This window comes from Mustela nivalis (assembly GCF_964662115.1).
Source record: "Mustela nivalis genome assembly, chromosome: 10".
NCBI classification, from domain to species: Eukaryota; Metazoa; Chordata; class Mammalia; order Carnivora; family Mustelidae; genus Mustela; species Mustela nivalis.
The window spans coordinates 39,225,530-39,238,392 of NC_139029.1; the positions used below are offsets into that span (position 1 = coordinate 39,225,530).

The 12,863-nt window shown below is 37.7% G+C and overlaps 1 long non-coding RNA gene across 1 annotated transcript in view; it reads left to right on the top strand.

Annotated features, from left to right (window-relative positions):
- The window catches only part of LOC309843154, a 69,813-nt gene that overhangs the window by 15,397 nt on the left and 41,553 nt on the right, over positions 1-12,863 (top strand). The window contains exon 2 of the long non-coding RNA XR_014299973.1: positions 3,650-3,774. This is a non-coding gene — a long non-coding RNA (uncharacterized lncRNA). The remainder of the gene's footprint in view (positions 1-3,649; positions 3,775-12,863) is intronic.

Sequence of the window (12,863 nt, forward strand, 5' to 3'; positions counted from 1 at the left end):
ATGGAAGATAGATGGAAGAGTATTAAAAGGGGGTGGGGGATGAGATTGCAAGGGTGGTCAAAAAAGTTCTCATGGATAAGAAAACATTAAAGAAAAGATTTAAAGTAAGAGACTGATGAAGAGTATGTCTAGAGTGGGGAGCAATCAAGGCAAAAGGAACAGCAGTGCAAGGCAGGGGTGTGCCTAGTGGGTTTGAGAAACATCAAGGATGCCAATATGGCTGGAGCAGAGTAAAGGTAAGGGTGAATGATTAAGAAAGGAAGTCAGAGAGGTTATAGTATGTTCTATCAAGTGAGGTCTGGCCATTGCAAAGACTTTGCCTTTACCCTGAATGAGATGGAATGTTACTGGAATTTTGCGTAGGGGAAGAACATGGTAGGCTTAGGTTTAAAAAAATTATTTGGACTACTGTGAGAAAAATAGGTCATGGATAACAAAAGCAGAAAGCAGTAAAATAAATATGATATCACTGAAACAATCCAGATATGATGACAGCTTTGGTCAGACAGCATGATGAGAAGGTTAGGGGTTTAGGTGAAGAAGTGGTAAGAAGTGGTCAGATCAGCATATATTTTGAAGGAAGGGTCCAATAGTTTTGCTAAAGGTTTAACTGTAAGGGATGAGGGGAAGAAAAGAGTCAAGGATGATGCCAGGTTTTTGCCTGAGCAACTGGAGTGATTAGGTGAGATAGGGAAGACTGTGGAAGAAACCGATTTAGGAAGAACATCAAGAATTTTGTCTTGCACTAAGTTTGAGGTACTTTTTAAACATCCAAGTTGAAACATCAAGAATGGAATTGGAATAAGAGTCTGGAGTTTGGGGGGAAATCTGAGTTGGATATATAAATTTGGGTGTTAATATCATATGGGGGCATTTAAAGCTATGAGACTGGGTAAGACCATCTCAATGAGTGTCTGTAGATCCAAGAAGTCCAACTGCGGTTACTCCAAAGTTAGAGATCAAGGAAATGATGTGAAATTAGCAAATGAGAAGGAACTGAGAGGGAGCAACCAACAGTGAACTTAGACTAAAACCAGAAGAGTATGGTGTCTGTCCTGGAGTCAGTAAAGATAAGTGTTTCAGGAAGAAATGAGGAAGGAAGGAGGGAGTTAGCAAATGTATCATATCTGATCATAAAGCCAGCTGGATGAGAACTGAGACTGCCTAAAGATTTATCAACATGGAGGTCTTCGGTGACCTTGGTAAAAAAAACAAAACAGTTTCAGTTAGGAAAGGAGATAAAACCTAATTAAAGTGGTCTCTAGAGAGAATGAAAAGATAGGACTTGAAATCAAGGAACACAGATAATTCTTTGGAGATATTGGCTGAAATGAAGAACAGAGAGAGAAATAGTGTGATAGCTAGAAGGGAATATGGAGTCAAAAGAGGTTTCTTCTTTTAAGAAATCTTTTTAAAATCTTTTTAAGATTTATTTATTTTAAAATAAATTTATTTTTAGATTTATTGATTTGAGAGAGAGTATATGAGCGTGGGGTCGGGGAGTGGGGCAAAGGAAGGGAGAGAATCTCAAGGAGACTCTCCAGAGCCCACTGAGCACAGAGGCCACTGAATGGCTCCACCTCACAACCCAGAGATCATGACCTGAACCAAAATCGGAGTTGGATGCTTAACTGACTGAGATACCCAGGCACTCCACCACAGCACTTTTTAAAGCTGATGGGATGATCCTTTGGAAAGGGAAATACTGATGATATAGACAAGAGAGAGAATTGCTGGAGCATAGGGGCAAAGATTCGTTTTCAGAATACCACTTAGAGGACTGGAGTATACAGGCATGGATGATGCAGGTGGGTGGGTTATCTGCTGAGAGAGGAAAAAAAAGAAGGTGCTGGAGGTTTCAAGAAAAAAAATATGAAGTAATCATCTAGGGAAAGTGTATGGGCTTTTAAAATAAAATTATCAGCTAACACTAAAGGCTGCCTGAGGTTAGAAGTAATGAATTTAAAGAGTCCATCTGACAGTATTGTGGGTTTTTCTTCAACCACATCCCAAAAGGTCAACCAGGTGGAGAGTTAGATTGCCCAGGGTAGGGGTTTTGTGAGGCAGAATAGCAAAGCAAGAAGAGTAAAAGAGGAGAAGAAATATCAAGGGAATGATTTTAACATTGGACCTTGGAATTTAAATGGGTAAGAAGAGGACATTAGATAGGTAAGGAATAGTCAAGAGGTGTTAGGATCACTGGCCCAGGGACTACTAGAGAACTATTGGAATTGGGGTTTTGGAAGGAATGAGCTGGAAATATTGAAGTGGTAGAAAGATAAGAAAGATTATTAGTACATTACTAATAAATGGAAACAATTCTTAAAAAAAATAGTAGTATTAAGAGCCAGTTCATGCCCTCAAAGTGTTCATTATGTAGTACAAAAGATAAGGCAGAAATGAATGCTCAAGATAAGTATATGCAATGCCTATAAGGACCAAAAGGAATTTTCAAGTAAATGTGAGGGTCAAATCAAGGAAATCTTCCAAAGAAGGTAGCATTTGAGGTGAACCTCAAAATGGTACAAGGGCAGAGCACAGCTTGATATATTACAGCACTTAAGCCATTGCAGCAAGTGTTCAGAAAATAATGGTTGGAGCAGGACATGAGACTATAGAGTGGGCCATGGCCAGGGAGATCTTTGAAATGCCAGGTTAATGCGTGAACATTTTTCTTTAGGTAACAGTTAGGTTAGGGGCCCTTCTGCATAATTGAGCCAACTTAATAGCATGATAAGAAGTCATATTGGTTTCTGTATTTTAATCAGCCTAAACTTGCTTTCTGCTCCATTATGTACTTATGTCATATTTAAAATTTTGTGTTTCACTAGGGTTTTCTGATTTTCTTTGTAAGATCATCTCCAGTCTATTGCACCGATACTGTTAATTTCTGTCCAAACAATATACTGCCACATGCCCATTCACTTTTTTCCTAACATCATCTTCCAACTTCCACTTCATTCCTCAGTTTTGGTAGGAAAGTCTAACATGTTACTCCTTAGAGCCCTGCCAGAAAGGGGTGGGAAATAGTTGGTTGTGATCAAAACTAATTTGTCCAGAGCATTAGGACCAGTTGAAGTGGACAAGAGTTGAGGGTGAAGGGTCATATCCTCCCAGGATAGAGAAAGACACAAGGGCACAGTCGCACAACGGAGGTCACAGTTTTTTTTTTCGGGAACTCAGTATCAGTGCCAATGATGAGGTTGGTCCCTTTGCAGTCTATATTTATGATGTCATTTGAAAGTATCAGAAACTCTGTCTTAATAGACTGACCAGGTAAGTGTTGAAACCATTACATTCTCTACCACATTACTATGGCTTTGGCCAAGTCCCTTCACTCCTCTGGACCCAAGGTCCTGTCTATAAAGTGAGAGGGCTAGATTCATCCTTCTCTGGGGCTGTTTCTAGCTCTGACACGCTCTAATCTTTCTGTTAACCTTTTATTATGTATTAAACTCAGAACATGTGCCAGGCATTTTTCTAAGCATGAGACCCTTTTTCTCACCCCTTCTCCCCTCACCCCAAACCCCTGTTATGAATTCTGTTGGGCTTTTCGTATTTAAACCTTTGGAAAAAGTGGTATGTTAGGAGGTTTATTTCACACAACACGTTTGAGAGAAAATCACATATGGACCTTGTTTTGTTCCAGCAGCTGAAGCAGTAAAACTACCAGAGTGACATGTAACATCATTTTGTACTGCCCTCAAGTGGTGACCCAAATGTCTTCCTGGTTGCAGTTAAGTAAGGAAAAAAATACTTTCCGAGGAGCCTAAGGTGAGTGTACTTGGTCAAATCTCTTGTCTTATAAAGGATGTGCTGAGGCTCACCATTGTTCTCATCAGCATACAAATCTGTTCTAGTTTCTCCTGTCTTTTTTTTTTTTTTTTTAATATTTATTTGACAGAGATCACAAGCAGGCGGTGGGTGTGTGGGAAGCAGGGGGAAGCAGGCTCCCCGCTGAGCAGAGAGCCCCATGAGGAGCTCCATTATGGGATCTTGAGATCATGACCTGAGCCTAAAGCAGAGGCTTAAACCACTGAGTCACCCAGGCGCCCCCTAGTTTCTCCTGTCTTTAACGAGCTATTTTATAATCTTGACTCCCTCTCTAATCCTATTTCTCTGCTCCCCTTCACAGACAAATTTCACAAAAGAGTTATCTGCATTCTGTTTCTATTTCCTCATCTCCAATTTATTTTTAAGCTTTTAACTTCAAAATAATTTCAAACTTTCAGAAGAGTTGCAAGAATATTACATATAATTTCCATATGCCCTTTACCCCAATGCATCAGAACTTTATGTTTTGCCACAATCTCTTTATCTGTGTGTGTACCTATATGTATGAATGCACACATATATACAATTTTTTCCCTAAACCATTTAATTTGTAGTATTTACCTCTAATATCCTAAATATTTGAGTGAGTATTTGCTAAGAGCAACGACATTCTCTAATATACCTGCATTCCTCCCCGCACTCTCAGTATGATAATCAAATTTAGGATCAATAACATTGATATAATTTAGTCCATACTCAAAGCTCACTTATTGGCCTGATACTGTCCTATTTAGTAGTTTTCCCTCTGGTCCAGTACCTGATCCCTAATCACGCATTGCATTTCATTGTCATGACCCTTTAGTCTCCTCTGATCTGGAAGAGTTCCCCAGTCTTTCATTGTTAGTCATGATAATTACATTTTTGAAATGTACAGTCTAGTGTTTTGTAGAATTCCCCACTACTTGGTTTTGTTCCGTGTTTTCTTTATAATTCAGTTTCTTTTTCTTCTCTCTCACTCTTTTTTTTTTTTTTTTTTTTTGAATGAGCAGGCATACTACCTATGGGGTAGTATGTCCTCAGTGCATAAGATGAGGAAAAACATGGTGTCACTTGGTTCCATTATTGATGGTGTTCACTTTGATCAGTTTGCTAAGGTGGCATCTGCCAGGTTTTTTCACTGTAGAGTTATCATTTTTTCCTATGTAAATAACTAAGTGATCTTTAGAAAGATATTTTGAGACTGTATAAATGTCTTGTTCCTTCTCAACCTTGTGCTCAAAGTTTTCAACATTCACTGATCCTTGATAATCTCTACTACTTCTATGTCTTCAAATGCTGATTATGCTAATGACTTCTAAATCCATATCTTCATCCCAGACCCCTCTTCTGGGCTCCAAACTTACAACCAGCTGCCTGAATGATATCTCCTTGGATCTCACTGACATCCTAAGTTAAGCATGTCGAAAATAGAACTCATAATCAATGTCTGAATTAATTACTCTAATGGTTGCAAAATGGTGATTTTATAACTCCATTATTCTACCTCCATTTTTCTAGTTGGCATTCTGTAAGCAATATCTTTCCTTTTTCTCTTCCTTAATTATATAATTATTATCATTAGTATAGACTCCTAGATTCTTATTTTACTTAATAGATTATAATCTATTACTGTCATTATTTTTTTTAATGTTCATCTTGGCCCAGATTTATCCAGTGAGAGTCCTTTCATACTGGTTCCTTTTGACACACACCTATCTTTTTTTTTTAAGCACTTTCCTTGCTTTCTGGTATAATATGATGTTCTAGGTTCATCTTGTACTTTTCCTGTCTAGACTTGGAAATCATCCATCTCTTCAAAGAGCTCCCCTTTTAGTGGACAATGGTAGTTAGAAACCAAGATCTGGACACCAGATATGCTCATTGTTACTGGGATTTGATTGCTTTTAGGCCCTTTAGGTAAACAGAGCCACAAGGAAAAATGGCAACTTAATATAGTTCAACTATTTTTAATCATGTGTTCGTTACTAGTATACTCTAATTCCAATTCAGCACCACAGGGTTCTTTCTCCTATTCCTTACTTGCATCTCCCTTTTCCCACAGTGAGAAAGAACTCTGACTCCCAATAGTATCACCGTCTTTTTTCATTTGCTCAGTGTTATGATATACAGAATAGTTTCAGAATTGCTACATCCATATCACTTTAAAAAATCTATTAAATACGGTTCAAGATTTGTTTGCAATTTGTTTTTAGATTAAGAGTGTATATACAAAATACTGTGTTCAAAAGTTATTTGGATTAGTTTTTATTTTCCTTCAGAATATTTATATTACTTATTTATATGCAGTTAGGTTTATTTGTTTTCCGTTTATACTCAGTTTTAGGATCGCTTTCATCCTTGTAGATTTAGTTTTCTTATTGAATATGTAAAAGTTAACATTGTCCAAAAGTCAAATCCATATGAAAACATGGAATGCTTCACAAATTTGTGTGTCATCTATATGTAAGAGTCATGCCAATTTTCTATGTATTATTTTAGTTTTAGTGTATGTGCTGTTAAAGTAAGAATACCTCCAATTCATTTTCAGCCTATTTGATGCTTACTTAGCACCTACACACATGCACACACACACACACATTTCACTGAAATTGTTCTTGTCAAGGTCGTCAGTGACTATTTTTTCTATCCTTATCATATTTGACATTTGCACTCTCAGCTGACCACTCCAATTTTCTTGAAACACTCGACTCTGTTGGTTTTGATTCCATGCTTTTCTGGTTTTACTCTCTCTTCACAAGTCTCTCTTCATTCTTCTTGTTTGTCCACCACCATAAAATGTGTTGCTCCTTGGGACTCTTCTTGGCTCCCTTTACTTCTCTCTGTATCTTCTCTTCCTAGATAATCTCAACTATTTCTGTGTCTTCAAATGCTGATACCTGCAAAGGAGTCTTTGAATGCTGATTATGCTAATGACTTCTAAATTCACATCTTCATCCCAGACCTCTTTTCTAGGCTCCAAACTTGCAACCAACTGCCTGATTGATATCTCCTTGGATCTCGCTGACATCTTGTTTAACAAGTCTAAAATAGAACTCCAAATTTCTCTGCCAAACCTGTTTCCTCCAAGCTCCTTCTCAGTAGATGACACCTCCCTCCACCTGGTTGTTCTAGCTAGGAACCTAGGAGTCAGTCTTGATCCCTCTATTTTCCTCAACCACCTGCAAAGTATGAATATTTTACCTAAAAATATGTCAAATTAGTCCATTTCTCTCTGTCTCCACCACTACCACTTTACTCATCACCTCTTGCCTAGGCTATTTATTCATCAGCCTCATAACTGGCTTCCCTTATATCCCTCACACATTTATTCTCTATACAGTAGCTACCATGACCTTTTTGTAAACAAAATAATAATACGAGCTTACATTTATTGGGTGTGTATTATGTGCCAGGAACTGCTGTAAGCACTTTATACATATTTAATCTTCATAATGATCCTATGAGGTGAAACCCAATTCTACCTTTAATTTTATAGAAAAGGAAACTGGGGCACAGAGAGATTAAGTAATGTGCCCAAGGCCACAGAGCTGGTAAATGGAGAATGCAGGTTTGAACCTGGAATGACTCTTTAGCCTTCAAGCTTATCTACACATCCTATTGGGTGGTGTTACTCAGCCTCAAATACTTTCAATGGCTTCTCACTGGGGCTCGCTGGGACTAAATTCACTAGAACTAAACTCCCAACTCCATACATAGGCCTGCTGGGTTCTGGGACATGCTTCCTGCTTACCCCTCCAAACTCATCTCATGTTGTTCCCTTTCCTTCAGTTTCCTTCAGCAACCTGGCTTGTTTTGTTTTGTTTTCTGTTTCTCAGCTTCCTTGAACATGATAAACCCTTTCCTGCCAGTCAACATTACTTATCCTCCACCTCAAATATTTTTCTCCCTGGCTCCGTCTCATTCTTTATGTCTCACCTTAATAATCTGTTCTGTGAGAACTTTCCATATGGTGCTATTTCTTAAGTGGCTCCCTTCCTGGTATGTTCTATCTCAGCTTCATATTTGTTTTCTTTTTAGTCCTTAAAACAATTTCTAATTACTGGTTTATTTACTTATTCTGTCTCTCTTCCCCACTAAAATCTGCAGTGAAGCCAGTGAAGTACAGTGTCTTAGTCATTTTTGTGTGTTCAGAGCCTAACACAGTGCCTTGTTCATAGAAGGAACTCTAGAAACATTTGTTGAATAAACATATATTATCATTTTCTACTTCATAGCTTCTGCTTACTCATAATTTCTGCTTCCTCATCACTTTGATTTGTCACATCCTAGATGCCTTCTCCCTCTCACATGGTCCCCTACTTAACCTCATGGCCTCTTTGCAACCCTTTAGTCATAGTTTTTATTGTTAATTGCTTCAATCACCTCTTATTTCCCAACTTAAATTCCTGAGAGAGAAATATTGATTTGTCCATCTCATTTTTTAGGAGGCAGATTACATTCATAGGTCATTGACAAGCTCATGGGTTGCTTCTCTTTGGGACAGATTCCCGGTTCTCATCCAAAAAGTCATGGGGGACAGGGTTTGGGGAAGGGATCGATGTACTGCACAGTGCTGCTTTTCCTCAGAGCTGAGGATTTAGCAGGCATGACGAGTGATATTTGAGCACAAGCGGCAGCCACAGCAGCAGTGGTGGATGTGAGTGCCATATACTAGGCACTAGGCACACATTTTATGGTGGTGGACAAACAAGAAGAATGAAGAGAGACTTGTGAAGAGAGAGTAAAACCAGAAAAGAATGGAATCAAAACCAAATAGTTAATCAGGCCTTACTTAAGGGTGAGGTTCCCCAATAGTTGTTCCCTAGGAGGTGGACACCAGGTTATCTTCCCATCCAAGTACTAACCAGGCCCGACCCTGCTTAGCTTCCGAGATCAGACGAGATCCGGCGCGTTCAGGTGGTATGGCCGTAGACGACACCAGGTTATCTTGAGTTCTGTTTACTCTCCCTCTGAGAATAGTAAACACAAATTGAGAGCCCTTATATTTACATAGCATTTCTAAGACTAAAAAGAGTATTTGTACCCACGTGCATTTGTAAGTCCAGCAACCCCGTGAGGCAAAGAATAGTGCATCTATTTTACAAATATGGAAACTGAGGCTCAGTTTCCTTCCCCAAAGTCAGATACGTGCTAAATAAGAGCCAGCACCAAATCCAGGTCTCTAGACTCCCATGCCTGGGCTCCTTTCACTGTATTTCACTGCCTCATTTGAATGTCTCTTCAAACGTTCTAAAGGAGCTTGATACTGATTGAAGTTCCCTCTAAAATAACACTATAGGTGAGCTCCATGGGCTCTGGGTTCCCAATACACTTATCAGGTACCTAAGGATTTACAGAGTACCTACCATGTGCCAGGCACTCTGCTTTACAAATACTCTCTCAATTCAACTTCACAGTACTTACATGAGGTAGGTATTCTAATCCCTACTGAAAAGACTGAGATTTAAGAGATTAGGTCACTGTTTCAAATTTAAGACCTAGTATATGGCACTGCTGGGATCCTAATTTAGATCTTTCTGACTCCAATCCCATATTTCTTACATTACACTAGACTGTTTCCCTTCTTCTCAACTATGTCACCTTGGTCACGTTACTTAATTTATGTGAACTTCTATTTCCTTGTCAGTAAAACAGGGATTAGTACCTGATTCATGGGATTATTATAGGTTTATGAGCAACCATATAGTAGAAGACCCTAGTCCAGTAAACATAGCAGGTATACACTTTCAGTCTAGTGTGAATCTAAATCTTCCTATGTGAAAAAAATTAGAATTATCAACTTCAGTTGCATAACAAACAAGATCTCTTTTGAGACTTATTCCGCTGGCCCAAATTCTGAAGACATAGAGCCTTGAGGGAAACAACAGTTGTTCTCTAAGAAAAAAGAGCAATTCAGTGTACTTCAGAGATGAGAAAGAACCTGCACTCAACCTAGCCATAATGTAGCACAATGGAAATTAATAAGTACTCAGTAAGGAGATTTGAGTATGTGTCTCACAAGCTTAAGATTTTCTCTAAGACCAGGGCATTTTACATATAACCACAACTAATCCTAACACAACTTTAAGAGGTAGGTCTTCTTGTGACCTCCATCTCTCATATTCAGAGAGTTTAACTGATCTGCCCAAGGCCACACATCTAATCTGAGGTAGAGAAAGAACCAGAGCCCAGTTTGGCACCATTGCACCAAACTTTCAGGTGCTTACTAGCAGGTTAACCTGCTCTGAAACTTTCACCTTTGGATGGAAATGTACTCCCCAGTCAAACACCATCCTGACGTTTTGCCCATTCATTGTTCTCTGGAAAGAAAAAATCACTTCTACAGACATTGGCACACTTTAGAGTGCTGGCTAGAATAACACTTTCCCATATAGCAATACAGGTAAGTGTCAACAATAAATACAGATATACAATATCAATAAATACAAATACATACAGATAAACAAAAGATACCATGTGAGAAATGCAAGAGCAAAAATCACAACTAATCTGTGTGTAGCACTTTATGATTCCCAAGAGATACGATTCATATCTATTACCCAATTTGCTCCTCATATCACCCCTTTGAGATATGTATTATCACTCTTCACAGATGAAGAAAATGAGGCTTGAAGAAGTTGATTTAGTATGAAGAAGTGGATATACATTGTTCTGTGGTCTCCCAGGCTCCATTCTTCCTTTTGTAACGGTACCCTGTGTTTCCTTTAGATCAAGTACCCTCCGTCTCAGCAACAGTGATTGGATCACAATAAGCACAAGACACATCAGATCTTTGAGTGTCAAGCTTGGAACTTCTATTCAGGCTTTTGTTCAAGCTATTAAGATGGAGAAACTCTTAAACCCATGGGTATGAGTCTGAAGTCAGTGGCTACTACCATAAGTAATATAATATTATATATAAAATTTAAACCTGTGGAAGAAAATTCAGCCTTGCCAATGGAAAGTAGAAATGGAAATAAAAAATAAAAAGGAATGCATAGTGAGTGGATGGTAGGACTAAATCTTAATATATATGAATTACATTAAATGCAAATAAATTAATCTCACCAATTGAATTTTTATAAAAATTATATCCAACAATAAATTGGCTATAAGAAATGCACTTAAAACATAGAAGTACAGAAAGATTAAAAATAAAAAAGATGAAAAGAGATACATGAGGAAAATATGAACTGAGTTGTGATCTTAATTCTGTCAAAAAGAAATTTTATTCTCAGAAGATAAGAAGTGATAAAAAGTAATTATGTATTCATAAAAGAAACAACAGGCAAACACATAGATGCACTTAATTATATAGTCTTTTGTTTTTTTAAAGAATTTATTTATTTATTTGACAGAGAGAAATCACAAGTAGAGAGGCAGGCAGAGAGAGGAGGGAAGCAGGCTCCCCACTGAGCAGAGAGCCCGATGTGGGGCTCGATCCCAGGACCCTGAGATCGTGACCTGAGTCGAAGGCAGAGGCTTTAACCCACTGAGCCACTCAGGCGCCCCTAATTATATAGTCTTAAGACAGAACTGCTGAGAGGAATAGATAGATGCATAATTGTAACTGAAGAGTTTAGTATTTCCCTCTCCAAAACTGATATATCAAGGCTTGAATCCTGTAATTACCATATTTTTTAAAAAATAATTACCATATTTTAACAACTCTATGCTTCATATAAGACTGGACTCTGGGAGAATTAAAGACATAATAAATGTGAAAAAATTATTTTAAAAAATAGAAGACTGTTATACATTGTGACCAAGGAAAAGGGAAAGGCAAAACTTCGAAGTCCCACAATAATATTGATGAATAATAAGGATTCCATTTAACACAACACACTGTAACTAGATGAAATACGAAGTAACTAGATGAGAGAATGGGAGAAGAGATTTGAAATACTTAGCATGCAAAACTCTTGCAAGTAAATAAGAACAACAACCTCTAGAGAAAAATAAGCAAAAGACGTGTGGGAATGCTGGAATCCTTACACATGGTGGCAGGAGAATGGACTACAATAGCCATTGTGGAAAGCAATCTGGTATAAATTATGAGAATTACAAACTCACATACTCTTTGAGCCCACAGCTCCTCTCCTGGGATATATGTCAAAGAAATTCTTATGCAGACACGCAAAGGATTAAAATATTGGAGCACCTGGGTGGCTCAGTGGGTTAAAGCCTCTGCCTTCGGCTCAAGTCATGATCTCAGGGTGTCCTGGGATTGAGCCCCACATCGGGCTCTCTGCTCAGCAGGAAGCCTGCTTCCTCCTCTTTCTCTGCCTGTCTCTTTGCCTACTTGTGATCTCTGTCTGTCAAATAAATAAATAAAATCTTAAAAAAAAATATTAGTCAGTGTTATTTATGATGGCAACGACTTAAAGGCAACCTGTTTAGTGTCCTATCACTGGAGAATAGATGACTAAAATGTAGTAAATTTAATATCATGAGGTATTACACAGCGATCAGAAGCGCTGGGTTAGATGTATACACAGCACCATGAATGCATTTGAAAAAGTGTTCAGTAAAAAATCTGAAGAAACAAAATGAGATTTAAACACTGTACCATTTGCATAAATTAAAATACATCCATACCAAACAAAATTCACATTTTGTAAGAACATATACAAACGAAAAGTTATACACAAGATAGAACTTAGTTACCTGTATGGGGGAAGGGAGGGGACTAAAAGGGAAAAAATAAATAACAAAACTTGAAAGTATAACACCAACCTAAGATGATAAAATGCCATGTATTGAGGAGTGTGGTTAACTAAATCCTCTACACCTAAACTCAAACCATCCAGTCAACAAATGAACATAATACTGGGAGGAAAGACAATTGGTATTGTATAGTTATTGTCTCTGGATCTGGGGATAATGAGAAATTTTTATATTCTTCTTAATATGCATATAGACTCCAAATTTTTACATTGAACACCTATTAACTTTCTAAAATAAAATCTATAATCAGAATTTATTTATTTATTTAAAAAAATTTTTTCAAAAAGATTTTTTTTTTTAAAGATTTTTATTTATTTATTTGA